Source organism: Mercenaria mercenaria, chromosome 10 (genome assembly GCF_021730395.1).
Source record: "Mercenaria mercenaria strain notata chromosome 10, MADL_Memer_1, whole genome shotgun sequence".
Classification (NCBI taxonomy): Eukaryota; Metazoa; Mollusca; class Bivalvia; order Venerida; family Veneridae; genus Mercenaria; species Mercenaria mercenaria.
The window spans coordinates 18,897,196-18,910,975 of record NC_069370.1 but is presented as its reverse complement, the minus strand read 5'-3'; the positions used below and the strand labels follow the sequence as shown (position 1 = coordinate 18,910,975).

Genomic DNA, 13,780 nt, shown 5'->3' with positions numbered 1-13,780 from the left:
TCATAAAGATAGGTTCATAAGTGTGGCCTCTAGGGTGTTAACAAGCTTTTCCTTTGATTTGACCGGGTAACTTAGTTTTTGACTCCACATGATCCAGATTTAAATCTGACCTAGACACTATCAAGACAAACATTCTGACATATTCTAATGAGCTTCAAACTTAAAATGTATGAACTCAAGAGTGTTAACAAGATTTTCCTTTGATCTCAACTACTGGCCTAGTTTTTGACCTCACATAACCCACTTTCAAACTTGACCTAACAATCACCAAGACAAACACTCTGACCAAGTTTCATAAAGATTGGATCACAACTGTGGCCTCTACAGACTGTTAACAAGCTTTTCCTTTGATTTGACCGGGTGACCTAGTTTTTAACTCCACATATCCCAGATTCAAATTTGACATAGAGGTCATCAAGACAAACATTCTGACCAATTCTCATGAGTTTCGAACTTAAACTGTGGATTCTATAAGAGTGTTAACAAGATTTTCCTTTGATCTAACCTTCTGACCTAGTTTTAAGCCCAACATTACCCAGTTTCAAACTTGACCTAGAGATTATCTATACAAACATTCTGACCAAGTTTCCTAAAGATTGGTTCACAACTGTGGCCTCTTGAGTGTTAAGGCAAATGTTGACGGACGACGCAAGACGGACGCCGGACAATGACCGGTCACAATAGCCGTTCACAATAGTTCACCTTGAACACTTCGTGCTCAGGTGAGCTGAATATATAATGCATGTCAGATCATCACAGTGAACAAGTTTGTGATATTTCAATCCATTTCCATGAGTGGGTACTGAGATAACAGCTTACATACACACAAAAATTATTATAAAAGGGGTATAATTTTGTAAAAATGCAAAGTAAAGTTATTAAATATGTGCATTTTATGTCCAATCATAACAATGAACAAGTGTGTGAAGTTTCAATCCATTCCCATTAGTGGGTACTGAGATACCAGCTTACATACAAAAACTTAACCAAAAATCGCTAAATCGAAAAAGGGGCACAATTTTGTAGTTATTGGACCTGAGCAGTGTAAGTCAGTTTATCACCATTCATAAGTGTGTGAAGTTCCAATCCTTTCCAACAAGTGGTTGCTGAGATACCAGCTTACATACAAAAACTTAATAATGATAATAGTTCGACACCGACGCGGAGCCCACACTCTGATGAATCCAATAGCTCTACATATTCTTCGAATAGTCGAGCTAAAATGAAAACAAAACAAGAGCACCGCCTTGCGGGTGCTGACGCTCAACTGGTTGTTTTTTGTATAATAGAAATATTGTCCTACCCATGATTTTCTAAGTCTAAAAAGGGCCATCATTCTTGCAAAATGCAGGATAGAGTTTTGTTTCTTGATGTACAGCGTCCCCTTATGATGGTGAAAAACTGTTGCAAGTTTTAAAGCAATAGCTTTGATGGTTTATGAGAAATCTGACTTAAACATAATACTCAAACAAGAAAACTGATTTTCTAAGTCCAAAAGGGGCAATAATTATTGCAAAAAGCAGGATGGAGTTATGTTTCTTGCTGTACAGGGTTAGCTTACGATGGTGAACAAGTGTTGCAAGTTTCAAAGCAACAGCTTTGATAGTTTAAGAGAACAAGGAGCACCGCTCAATAAACGCTTGATGCCCCCGGTGGCATCCTTGTCGATACAAAGCAACCTAAGTCCAAAACGAGGTCAAGGTTAAACTGAGGTCAGGTGATGTTTGAAGATGAGGAATGGTCACAGGTTTCATCTGTATTAGTATCAATTCGTTCTTGTAAGCGATATTAATGCTAGACGAAACGGTCCCATTTGGTTAACCAAGAGATGGCCCATATAAAGCAACCTAAGTCCAAAATGAGGTCAAGGTCAAGGTAAAACTGAGGTCAGGTTATGTTTGAAGATGAGGAATGGTCACAGGTTACATCTGTTTTAGTATCAATTCATTCTTGTAAGCGGTATTGATGCTAGACGAAACGGTCCCATTTGGTTAACCAAGAGATGGCCCATATAAAGCAACCTAAGTCCAAAATGAGGTCAAGGTCAAGGTAAAACTGAGGTCAAGTGATTCTGAAGATGGGGAATGTTCACAGGTTACAACTGTATTAGTATCAATTCATTCTTGTAAGCGTAATTGATGCTAGACGAAACGGTCCCATTTGGTTAACCAAGAGATGGCCCATATAAAGCAACCTAAGTCCAAAATGAGATCAAGGTCAAGGTAAAACTGAGGTCAGGTGATGTCTGAAGATGAGGAATGTTCACAGGTTACATCTGTATTAGTATCAGTTCATTCTTGTAAGGGGTATTGATGCTAGACAAAACGGTCCCATTTGGTTAACCAAGAGATGGACCATATAAAGCAACCTAAGTCCAAAATGAGGTCAAGGTCAAGGTAAAACTGAGGTCAGGTGATGTCTGAAGATGAGGAATGGTCACAGGTTACATCTGCATTAGTATCAAGTCATTCTAGTAAGGGGTATTGATGCTAGACGAAATGGTCCCATTTGGTTAACCTCGTACGGACGGACGAACGGACGAACGAACGGACAGACGAACGGAGAGGACGATCACAATATGCCTCCCGCATCAGGAGATGCCGGGGGCATTAAAAGTTGACCTAAAAGGGGCCATTAATCTTGCAAAAAGCGAAATGGAGTTATGTTTCTTGCTGTACAGGGGCACAGCTTATGATGGTGAACAAGTGTTGCAAGTTTCAAAGCAATAGCTTTGATAGTTTAGGAGAAAAGCTGACCTAAACATAAAACTTAACCAATAAATCTGATATTTTCTAAATACAAAAGGGGCCATAAATCTTGCAAAAAGCAGGATGGAGTTATGTTTCTTGCTGTACAGGGGAAGCTTGTGATGGTGAACAGTGTTGCAAGTTTCAAAGCAATAGCTTTGATAGTTTAGGAGAAAAGCTGACCTAAACATAAAACTATACCAGGCAACGCCGACGCAGACGCCGACGCAGACTTCGTCGCCGACACCGATCAAGTGATGACAATAACTAATTTTTTTTCAAAAAATCAGATGAGCTAAAAAACGTACCTACCCTATCTACTAGTTTTCTGGGGCGTTAACGCAAACGAGTTTCCGCAAGCAAGTTGAAGGGCTAACTATGTAACTGAAAGCAAATTGCCATGCTATGAATCTTCTTAAAGAACATGCATATTATTCTAAAATCCAGGTATTACCTCCTCCCCTTGAGTCGTCTGGTAGAATCAACTGGTGTCGAATGCTATAAGCACTTTTGCGTCGTCTGCCAGAAGTAACCGTTGTCGTCTGCTAGAAGCAAATGGTGTCGTCTGCCAGAAGCAACTGTTGTCGTCTGCTAGAAGTAGCTGGTTTCTTCTGCTAGAAGCAATTGGTATCGTCTGCTAGAAAGAAGGACTTTTGCATGCAAACTGGATGACTATCTGTCAAATAAGGAACTAGTTGCCATACTGATGGGGCCGTTATTAATCTTTAAAATCGTATGCATATGTTGTTCACCATTGTAGGTACCAAAATTATCATTAATATAAATACCAGTCAATGTTATATAACTTGTTAAATCTCTCAACATGTTCAGGAAAAATACAGAAAGAAATTGTCACAGAACCAGTTGTGAGTTCATACCAACATCAGTCCCAAGTTTACACGATTTTCAAATAAGTCAATAAACTCAGAATATCCAGATTCAGAACCTTGATCCTGGCTTTCTAACCAGTATTTTAGCTCTCTGGCAAGAACACGGCTATGTTTAAGAAGTGAATTCGTCACGCAAAAAAACAAAGTGCGACTCGAACTCGGACCATGTTAACTGCAATTATAAAGTTTATTAGTAGCTTACCTTTGAAAAAAGTTGATCGTCATGTTAACATAAGCGCCGGTACGACAGAGTCCCAGCACACCTCTGATGACCGGCATCGACCGGGTACCAGCGCACATCAGTTGTGTACAACAACCCTTCTGGCAACTGCCACCGTTTGGGTAACACCACAACTCTGATATCCGGCATCGTCAGGGTACCGGCAAGACAGTCCTGCATTCTCTCGAGTTCCATCAACTAACATTTTCTTCCTGTAAATACAATGAAGTTTCTCGCAAATTATACTTACTTACACCGAAGTATGGAAACGAATAATTATAAAACAATGTGAACATTTCAACACTTTGAATAATGAAAAAATACTTTTTCTCCGAATTTGACTTTTTCTGGATAAAATAAGATTTCGTATTAAAATGTTGAGGTTTATCAAACTTAAATACCGATACTCGATGATTCGAACCAAGTCTCAACCTTTGCCTCATTTAGACCACAGCACTGCTGTGAGTACAATCAAATTGCCTTTTGTCTCACATCAGACCAATCATGAAATGTTTTGAAACTTTATACCAGTTACTTAGCGTAACTAAGCTACATTCAACGGTAATGTACTGTTGACGAATATTGATAGTCATTATCAAACAATAATCAATTAAAAGACAAAAAGAAAAGAAGCAATAGGGGATAATTAAAACAGTGCACATGATGACCAATTAATAACAAATTTATAAATATAAAATGAAAATGAATGCCCGCATATAAGTTGATTGAAGATTGCACGTCTGATATTTGAGTACAACGAAAAGATAAGATAACGGGAAAGAAATAAACGAACCGTACAGATGAAAATTACATACCTCCCTGCACCAAAAAAAAGGACCGAGCTGCACTAGACTATTGTGACATCTACAACACAACATCTTCACACGCGCTTGTACAGTCAACATCAGCCAACATAGCTGCAACATACACAATCACAACACAAGGTACAGACAAAATAATACAACATAAGTAAAAATAAAAATACCTGTTCATGATAAACAAAAATCATATTTTCTTAAGTCTGTATCTTCAAAGCCGCTTGCGTCTTTATTCTTAAAGTGCCTCAATATCCTCGAAAAAAAAGAGAAAAATGCAACTTAACTAAATAGAAAGAATAAAAAGCAGAAATAGAAAAGAACAACTGCGCGCGTTTTACCCAACCCAAGATGTCGTCTGCGCTCGATGTCTGTTCGTCTGCATATTTTATGATATGGCGTTCAAGCTCTCTGAAACTGATGGGAGAAGTAATCATTATAATACATTGCAATATCAAACTTATTCTAAAATATTTGTACAGAAATAAATTTAGTAAACATATGTCGCTAAGGCCATAAACAAAACACCTTGAATTTCAACTTTCTGAAACAGAAAAACAAGAGGGCCAAGATGGCCCTAGGTCGCTCACCTAAGAAACACTCCATAACAGTGTAAAACATGTTTGACTTAGTGATTTCATGGAAACAAATATTCTGACCAATTTTCATTAAGATTGGACCAAAAAATCTCTTGCGATAAAACAAGCATTTTCTTAGATATGACCTAGTTTTTGACCCTAGATGACCCATGTTCAAACTCGACCTAGATTTTATCAAGGCAATCATTCTGACCAAAATTCATGAAGATCAACTGAAAAATACAGCCTCTATCACATACAGAAGTTTTTTCTTTGATTTAACCAAGTGACCTAGTTTTTGACCTCAGATGACCCATATTCAAATTCGACCTAGATTTCATTAAGGCAATCAACCTGACCAAATTTCATAAAAATCAATTGAAAAAAACAGTCTCTATCGCATACACAAGATTTTTCTTTAATTTGACCTAGTGACCTAGTTTTTGACCTCAGATAACCCATATTCAAAATCGACCTAGATTTCATCAAGGCAATCACTCTGACCAAATTTCATGAAGATCAATTGAAAAATACATCCTCTACTGCATACACAATGTTTTTCTTCGATTTGACCTAGTGACCTAGTTTTTGACCCCAGATGACCCATATTGGAACTTGGTCTAAATTTCATCAAGGTAATCATTCTGACCAAAATTCATGAAGATCAATTGAAAAATACAGCCTCTACTGCATACACAAGGTTTTTCTTTGATTTGACCTAGTGACCTAGTTTTTGACCCCAGATGACCCATTTTGGAACTTGGTCTAAATTTCATCAAGGTAATCATTCTGACCAAAATTCATGAAGATCAATTGAAAAATACCGCCTCTATCGCATACACAAGGTTTTTCTTTGCTTTAACCTAGTGACCTAGTTTTTGAGCCGAGATGACCCATTTTCGAACTCGGCCTAGATTTCATCAACATTATCACTCTGACCAATATTCATGAAGATTAATTGAAAAATACAGCCTCTATCGCATACACAAGGTTTTTCTTTGATTTGACCTAGTGACCTAGTTTTTGACCCGAGATAACCCATTTTCAAACTCGGCCTAGATTTGATAAAGGTTATCATTCTGACCAATATTCATGAAGATTAATTGAAAAATACCGCCTCTATCGCATACACAAGGTTTTTCTTTGATTCGACCTAGTGACCTAGTTTTTGACCCGAGATGACCCATTTTCGAACTCGGCCTAGATTTCATCAAAGTTATCATTCTGACCAATATTCATGAAGATTAGTTGAAAAATACAGCCTCTATTGCATACACAAGGTTTTTCTTTGATTTGACCTAGTGACCTAGTTTTTGACCCGAGATGACCCATTTTCGAACTCGGCCTAGACTTCATCAAGGTTATCATTCTGACCAATACTCATGAAGATTAATTGAAAAATACAGCCTCTATCGCATACACAAGCTAAATGTTGACAGACGACGGACGACAGACGACAGACGACGGACGACGGACGCCGGACATCGAGCGATCAGAAAAACTCACCTGAGCATTGCTCAGGTGAGCTAAAAACCGATGTAACAAACAATTCGCTCCACAAAAAAAAACCTTTTTCAATAAAACAACACAAACGATCTCAAATACAACAGAAACAACCGCATTGAAAAAAGCAAAACAACACCACCATAAACACAAAAACACCACTGCAAACACAAAAACACCATCACAAACACTACAATACACACAGAAACGCCACAACAAACACCACCAAGTAGCCAATGTAAATAAATCCCTGACTAAACAACAAACACCGAACAAACAGTACTACGAAACGAAGACAAACAAGGTAGAACTGACTCCCCATTACGGTGTTCCGTTTGGACAATCGTGACTTTTTATTTAATACTAAACCGCGATGCACCATGGTACGATGGTTTTCATCATCGTATCATCGTACCATCGCGTTTTCGTCATCGTACCATCGCGTTTTCATCATCGCACCATCGCATTTTCACCATCTTACTATCGCGTTATCACCATCGTACCATCGCATTTTCTTCATCATACCATCGCCTTCCGGTGGTCATGCGCAGTGGTACAGTATATGTGTCAGTAAAATACAGGCTAGAAACAATCTCATTTTCATATTGCACTATGTACCTTCTACATCCTAACAAGAATAAGCAGAGTTTAAATAATACCATATGACTATTGCACCAAGCTTTTTATTTACTTTCATGCATACATAAATTATAAAGGACGTGGCCTTGAAGATTACAGTTTTAATGAACTGAGTACTGAACATTTTATAAAACCTTTATCTTAATGATAAATTTCTTCCCACCAAAATACATTGAGATATTTTTTTTACTTTAAAATCAAGTTTTTTTACATTAAAATCAAGTTCAGCTTGAATTCATTTACGGTCCTAACAAGGTTTAGCCTATTTAAAGCTAAGCGTCCACCACGTGATCAGTGGTTGGATTTCCCTCACTTGTATATTTTGTAGACTTGAATGTCGGTCATCCATTTATATCGTTGCCAGCATGTAGATGTACGTTTCCATGGTAACCCTGTTGAGTGTATAGTTACAGAAAAGTATGTGTAAGACACAAACAAACGTATCATAATATTGCCACAAGAAAGGAAAAGTAAACATACACACCTTATATGCTCCAAAATCTACTGTATAACTTTGTACATTCGAACGTCTGTCATCCATTTATACCATTGCCTTGATGTAGATGTAAGTTTCCATGGTAATCCTGCTGAGCGTATAAAATACAGAAAGGCATGTGTATGAACAGAAACAAATACGTCATAGTATTGCCTTCAGAAAATTAAGACAAGAAAAAGAAAAGAAAATAAACACACCTTAATACTCCAGATATGAAAACACATCAACTCACGTTATCATGTATGGGTCTTAATCTTTGCCGCTATGACAACCTAAATAGAAAGAAAAAAAACATGTTTTTGTTACACGTAAATGACTCACTTGCCATTAACGTTGTGAATGTTATTGTAAAAGACTTGTTTTCATGGCAATTTCATTTGAATTAGACAAATAACTTAAAATCAATGCCGGTGATCCATGATCTAGGAACAATATTACAGACAAGTTACAAAAGTCGACCATCCATTTTTATTCTGATGTAGATGTACATTTCCCTTGTCAGCATGTAAACAGTATAAAATACTGAAAGGCATGTATAATAACAGAAACAAACGTCTATCGTTGTGTTGCCTTTAAAACAAGAGGTGTCAGTTGACAGCGCGCTCGACTATTCTCAGTGCTTGATAGTATAATATAAGCTATGAGTAAAACTTTAACATTACAATAAGCATATTCTAAGTCGAAAAGGGGCCATAATTCATTCAAAATGCTTGACAGAGTTGCCTCCTCCTTTTTATAGACTGGGGTCATGATGGTAAACAAGTATGCAAAATATGAAAGCAATATCTCAGTGGACTTTGAAAATATTTGGGGTGGTACGCAAACTTAAACATTTGTGTGACTCTCACGCTAACGCTAACGCTCACGCCGACGCCTGGGCGAGTAGGATAGCTCCCCTATTCTTCGAATAGTCGAGCTAAAAATAGACGAAGAGGAAAAAGAAACACACACCCTATATGCTCCTAATCTGAATACACCATCGTCAATGTTCTGTATGTATGGTCTTGATCTTTGTCGCAAAGACAAGACAAGAATGAAAGTATAATTTTGTCTTTCATTTGCCATTAAAGCAATCAAAGCTTGTTTTCATGACACCATCACTTGGCTCAAAATCAATGAAGACGATTTATGAATAATATTACACACAAGATAATAAACGTCGGTCATCTATTTACGTCATTATTTAGAGCAGGATGTAGATGTACGTTTCCATAGTAACCATACTGGGTGCATTCGATACAGAAAGGCATGTGTAAGAACAGTTAATTGTTGTTTTGGGTTTATCGCCGTTTTAGTTATGTAACGGCGGGCAGTTAACCTAACCAGTGTTCACGGATTGTGTAAGAGCAGAAAAATGTTGACAGAAGCGTTGCTTTTTATAGAATTTATGAAAAAAGTAGACAATACACGCACACACTTTATGCTCAAATCTGAAAACACATCCAATATCTGTATGTATAGTCTATGTTTGCCACTACGACACAACCTAAAAAAAAGAGAACAAGAGCTGTCACTAATGGTGACAAATGCCCCCGCAGCGCCTTGACCTTGACCTAGTGACCTTTGCCTTTGACCTGGTGATCCCAAAGTCAATAGGGATCGTGTACTCAATATGTACTAATTAGCATGTGAAGTTTGAAGGTCCTCGGTGCAGTGGTTCGCGAGTAAAGTGCCTTCATGCAAACAGGTTAACATTGGCCCCTGTGACCTTGACCTTTGACCTGGTGATCCCAAAGTCAGTAGGGGTCGTGTACTCAATAAGTACTATCAGCATGTGAAGATTGAAGGTCCTAGGTGCAGCTGTTCGCGAGTAAAGTGCCTTCATGCAAAAAGTTAACGTTGGCCCCTGTGACCTTGACCTTTGACCTGGTGACCCCAAAGTCAGTAGGGGTCATGTACTCAATAAGTACTATAAGCATGTGAGTGTGTGTGTATGTTCGGGTTTAACGTCTTTTTCAACATTTTTTCAGTCATATAAACGACGATATCAGCATGTGAAGTTTGAAGGTCCTGGGTGCAGTGGTTCGCGAGTAAAGTGCCTTCATGCAGAAAGTTAACGTTGGCCCCTGTGACCTTGACATTTGACCTGGTGACCCCAAAGTCAGTAGGGGTCGTGTACTCAATAAGTACTATCAGCAGGTGAAGTTTGAAGGTCCTGGTTTGCGAGTAAAGTGCCTTCATGCAAAATGTTAATGTTGGCCCCTGTGACCTTGATCTTTGACCTGGTGACCCCAAAGTCAGTAGGAGTCGTGTACTTAATAAGTACTATCAGCACGTGAAGTTTGAAGGTCCTGGATGCAGCGGTTCGCGAGTAAAGTGCCTTCATGCAAAAAGTTAACGTTGGCCCCTGTGACCTTGACCTTTGACTAGGTGACCCCAAAGTCAGTAGGGATCATGTACTCAATAAGTGCTATCAGCACGTGAAGTTTGAAGGTCCTGGGTGCAGCGGTTCGCGAGTAAATTGCCTTCGTGCAAAAAGTTAACGTTGGCCCCTGTGACCTTGACCTTTGACCTGGTGACCCCAAAGTCGGTAGGGTGTACTCAATAAGTACTATCAGCATGTGAAGTTAGAAGGTCCTGGGTGCAGTGGTTCGCGAGTAAAGTGTCTTCATGCAAAAAGTTAACGTTGAAAGTTAACGTTGTGACGAACTAACGGACGGACAGTTTAAAACTAATATGCCTCCCTTCGGGGGCATAAAATTAAAACATTAACTTGATTTTATTAAACATAAATGCCTCACAGTTTATAAAAGCTGTCAAGTTATTTTTAGAAACATCATGCATGAAACCTTGTAGTCGATAGAAAGGACAACCTGGAACAACCAGACTTCAAACAAAGATTCATGCCTTGGCATTTGACCCTATAACATAAATGAAGGTCATTTAAGTTTCTTGTTAAGTGTTTGGGAAATCACCACTCAGGTGAAATTTAATTTTCAAAATGCATACATAATAGACCATTACTATCCATAACAGGTATACTCAATTGCTCAAAATAAGCAAGAAATAATTTCTACAAAGGTTCACATACTTTTGTTTTGTTTTGTCTTTTATCAGTCAATCGACTGGCAACGTTTTATTAAACTTCTTTTTCAAAAACATTTTTCTCTTACTTTATTTTGGTTGTGTGTTTAACATACTAACCTTCGTATATCCAGTAATGAAAAAAAATAACTACAGTACCTTTTATTTTTAAATGCACTTTCAATATGCATTTTTTTTCCTATGAGGATTCATCTGACGGGAGTTTCAAAACACTTTACTTGAACCTTAGAGATATGGCAACATGTGATATAAAGGGCTAAAACAAGTTATATCAAAGTTGCCCTTTAAGCCCAATATATTCTATTTATTTTGCATTTTGACAGTAGACCGGGAGCCAGTAACAGCGTAAGCTATACTATGCATCCCATCAACATAACTTTTCGCGGGTACCAGATGGATGACATGGACCAAAAATCTCCATTTAAAATTTAACTGCTTTTTTTTTCTTTGTTTTCCAAGCAATTGTTCATTTTATGCAAAACTAACAAGTAAAAGCGACAAACCAATCACATTTCAAGGATCATATAAAGGGCTATATTCATAGACAATACTCCATCACCACTCATTGAGTACACTCAAATAAATTGCCTAACGGTCAGGTCTTTACTCAGGAAAGATTCCATTTGTATTCATAAAGGTGAGTGTCAGTCGAGTCAACTCCCAAGAGTGAGTGACTGTTGAGGGAGGTCCTGGGGACCCTTGAGTGTTTCTCAAGGTCTCATAATGTAAGTTTTAGATGATAAATTTAAAATATTATTAATTTGAAGGTAAGATAATAGTGTCATGTTAAAGCGGAAGCTCATAATTGTGCAAGGTATTTTGGAAAATTACATTTTGTTCTTTTTTAATACATGTTGTTGAGGACGACGAAAATGCAAAAAGACCCAACAAATTAAAAGACTGTTTAATTAATAAAAACGTTTAAATATAGATATAGAAAATCAAATATACATCTACGAAACCTAGCCTAATGGGGCTCATCAGTCACTCCAAGAAACATACGTCGTAGTCACAAATATTTACATTTCACAAGCCTAGATATCGGTTAATTCATATTGAAAAATAATAACAATCCGTCAAATTAAATGTCATGAAGAACCTATCATTATTAAACCTCATTGTTTAAATGACAACGGAAACATTTATTTTATAAAAAAAGATATGAGCCGCGCCATTAGAAAACCAACATGCGTTTGCAGTCTGATCAAGATCCATGCTGTTCGCTTTCAAAGCCTATTGCAATTAGAGAAATTATTAGCGAACAGTATGGATCATGACCAGACTGCGCCAATACGCAGGTTGGTCTGGATCCATGCTGGTCGCAAACCCACTATGTTGGTTTTCTCATGGTGCGGCTCAATTATGTTTTTAGTAATTGAAATTTAAAAATAAAACGCGGGCTGGCATTTCGGGAAACACAAACAATTAATGACAGAGTTAAAAATTCAGTTGTTTAAATAAATTTCAATTTCAGCGAAAATTAAACTCTATATTTCTAAGTAAAAATTAAATTCTACTAATGCAGATAAGTAGACTGGCTGATGGACTGACGAACGGACGGATGGATAAATATACAGACGAGCAATAAAATGACAACTTCCAACTACAAAAATAATGATCAGCACTTTTGCATATTTTTGACTGTCATATAAACCGTTATAATCCTCTAAATCCATTGTGTACAATAAAACCATTACTCTAGCTATCCTTCCGAAAGTTAAGATTGAGTGGAATTTATGAATATGACTTTCGAACTCCACTCACACTACCACAAGGTCTACTCGAGGTCCACTTGAGTGATACTTACCAAAGTTTGAGTCAAGTGTGAGTCTGAGTAAGGACTATGAATATAGCCCAAAGCGTTTGAGACCACCCCTCTGGTAAATTTTCATTTTGGAAATAATACCCAACTTCATAACATGCATACATGGAATTGTTCAGAAGAAATAGAAAATACTTTCTATAAAAGTCATCTTGTTCGGTAATATGTATTTTGTCTTGCAACACATGTACTTTGATTGTCCACATTCTATTTTGTAGAAAATATCAACCTTCTTTCTCACACATATGAAAAATAGTTAACATTTATATTTTTGAAATATTGCATTTTTTGTCATTTTGACAGTTCTACTTTCACTTTTATTTTGCATTATTTACATTGTTTTGAAATGTACATGATTTGTAACAATTTCAACTGCCACGGAGTACCTGGAGAAATATATTAGACACACAAGTCATTAAAGTTGACAAAACACTTTTGAGAAAGAAGCTTGACATCTTCTACAAAATGGAACGTGAACAACCAAAGAACATGTTATGTAGCACAAAACTTGTTGTCACAGGTACCTGAAATTCTATCAATAATCAAGCCAGCCCAAGTTTATATAAAAATACCCCCTCTATATAAAAATATTGATAGATTTTCAGGTTCCTGTGGTGTTGTATGAACTCAATACGGTGATGAACATCTATTTTGTCATTCGTACACATGAAGATAAACAAAACAAAACAAGGAGCTGCGTTCAATAAACGCTTGATGCCCCCGGTGGCATCCTTGTCGATACAAAGCAACCTAAGTCCAAAACGAGGTCAAGGTCAAACTGAGGTCAGGTGATGTTTGAAGATGAGGAATGGTCACAGGTTACATCTGTATTAGTATCAATTTATTCTTGTAAGCGGTATTGATGCTAGTCGAAACGGTCCCATTTGGTTAACCAAGAGATGGCCCATATAAAGCAACCTAAGTCCAAAATGAAGTCAAGATCAAGGTCAAACTGAGGTCAGGTGATGTTTGAAGATGAGGAATGGTCACAGGTTACATCTGTATTAGTATCAATTCATTCTTGT

At 37.4% G+C, this 13,780-nt stretch overlaps 2 long non-coding RNA genes across 2 annotated transcripts; both read right to left on the bottom strand.

Annotated features, from left to right (window-relative positions):
- Positions 1–3,196: 3,196 nt before the first annotated feature.
- On the bottom strand, positions 3,197–4,064 carry LOC128559809 (uncharacterized). Its single transcript, XR_008372651.1, has 2 exons — positions 3,840–4,064; positions 3,197–3,423 (listed from the first exon to the last, which is right to left on the bottom strand). It is a non-coding gene; the product is annotated as an uncharacterized LOC128559809 (long non-coding RNA).
- A 338-nt stretch (positions 4,065–4,402) lies between these two features.
- On the bottom strand, positions 4,403–8,917 carry LOC128559810 (uncharacterized). The gene is made up of 3 exons (XR_008372652.1): positions 8,840–8,917; positions 7,877–8,160; positions 4,403–4,774 (listed from the first exon to the last, which is right to left on the bottom strand). It is a non-coding gene; the product is annotated as an uncharacterized LOC128559810 (long non-coding RNA).
- Between the last annotated feature and the right edge of the window lie 4,863 nt (positions 8,918–13,780).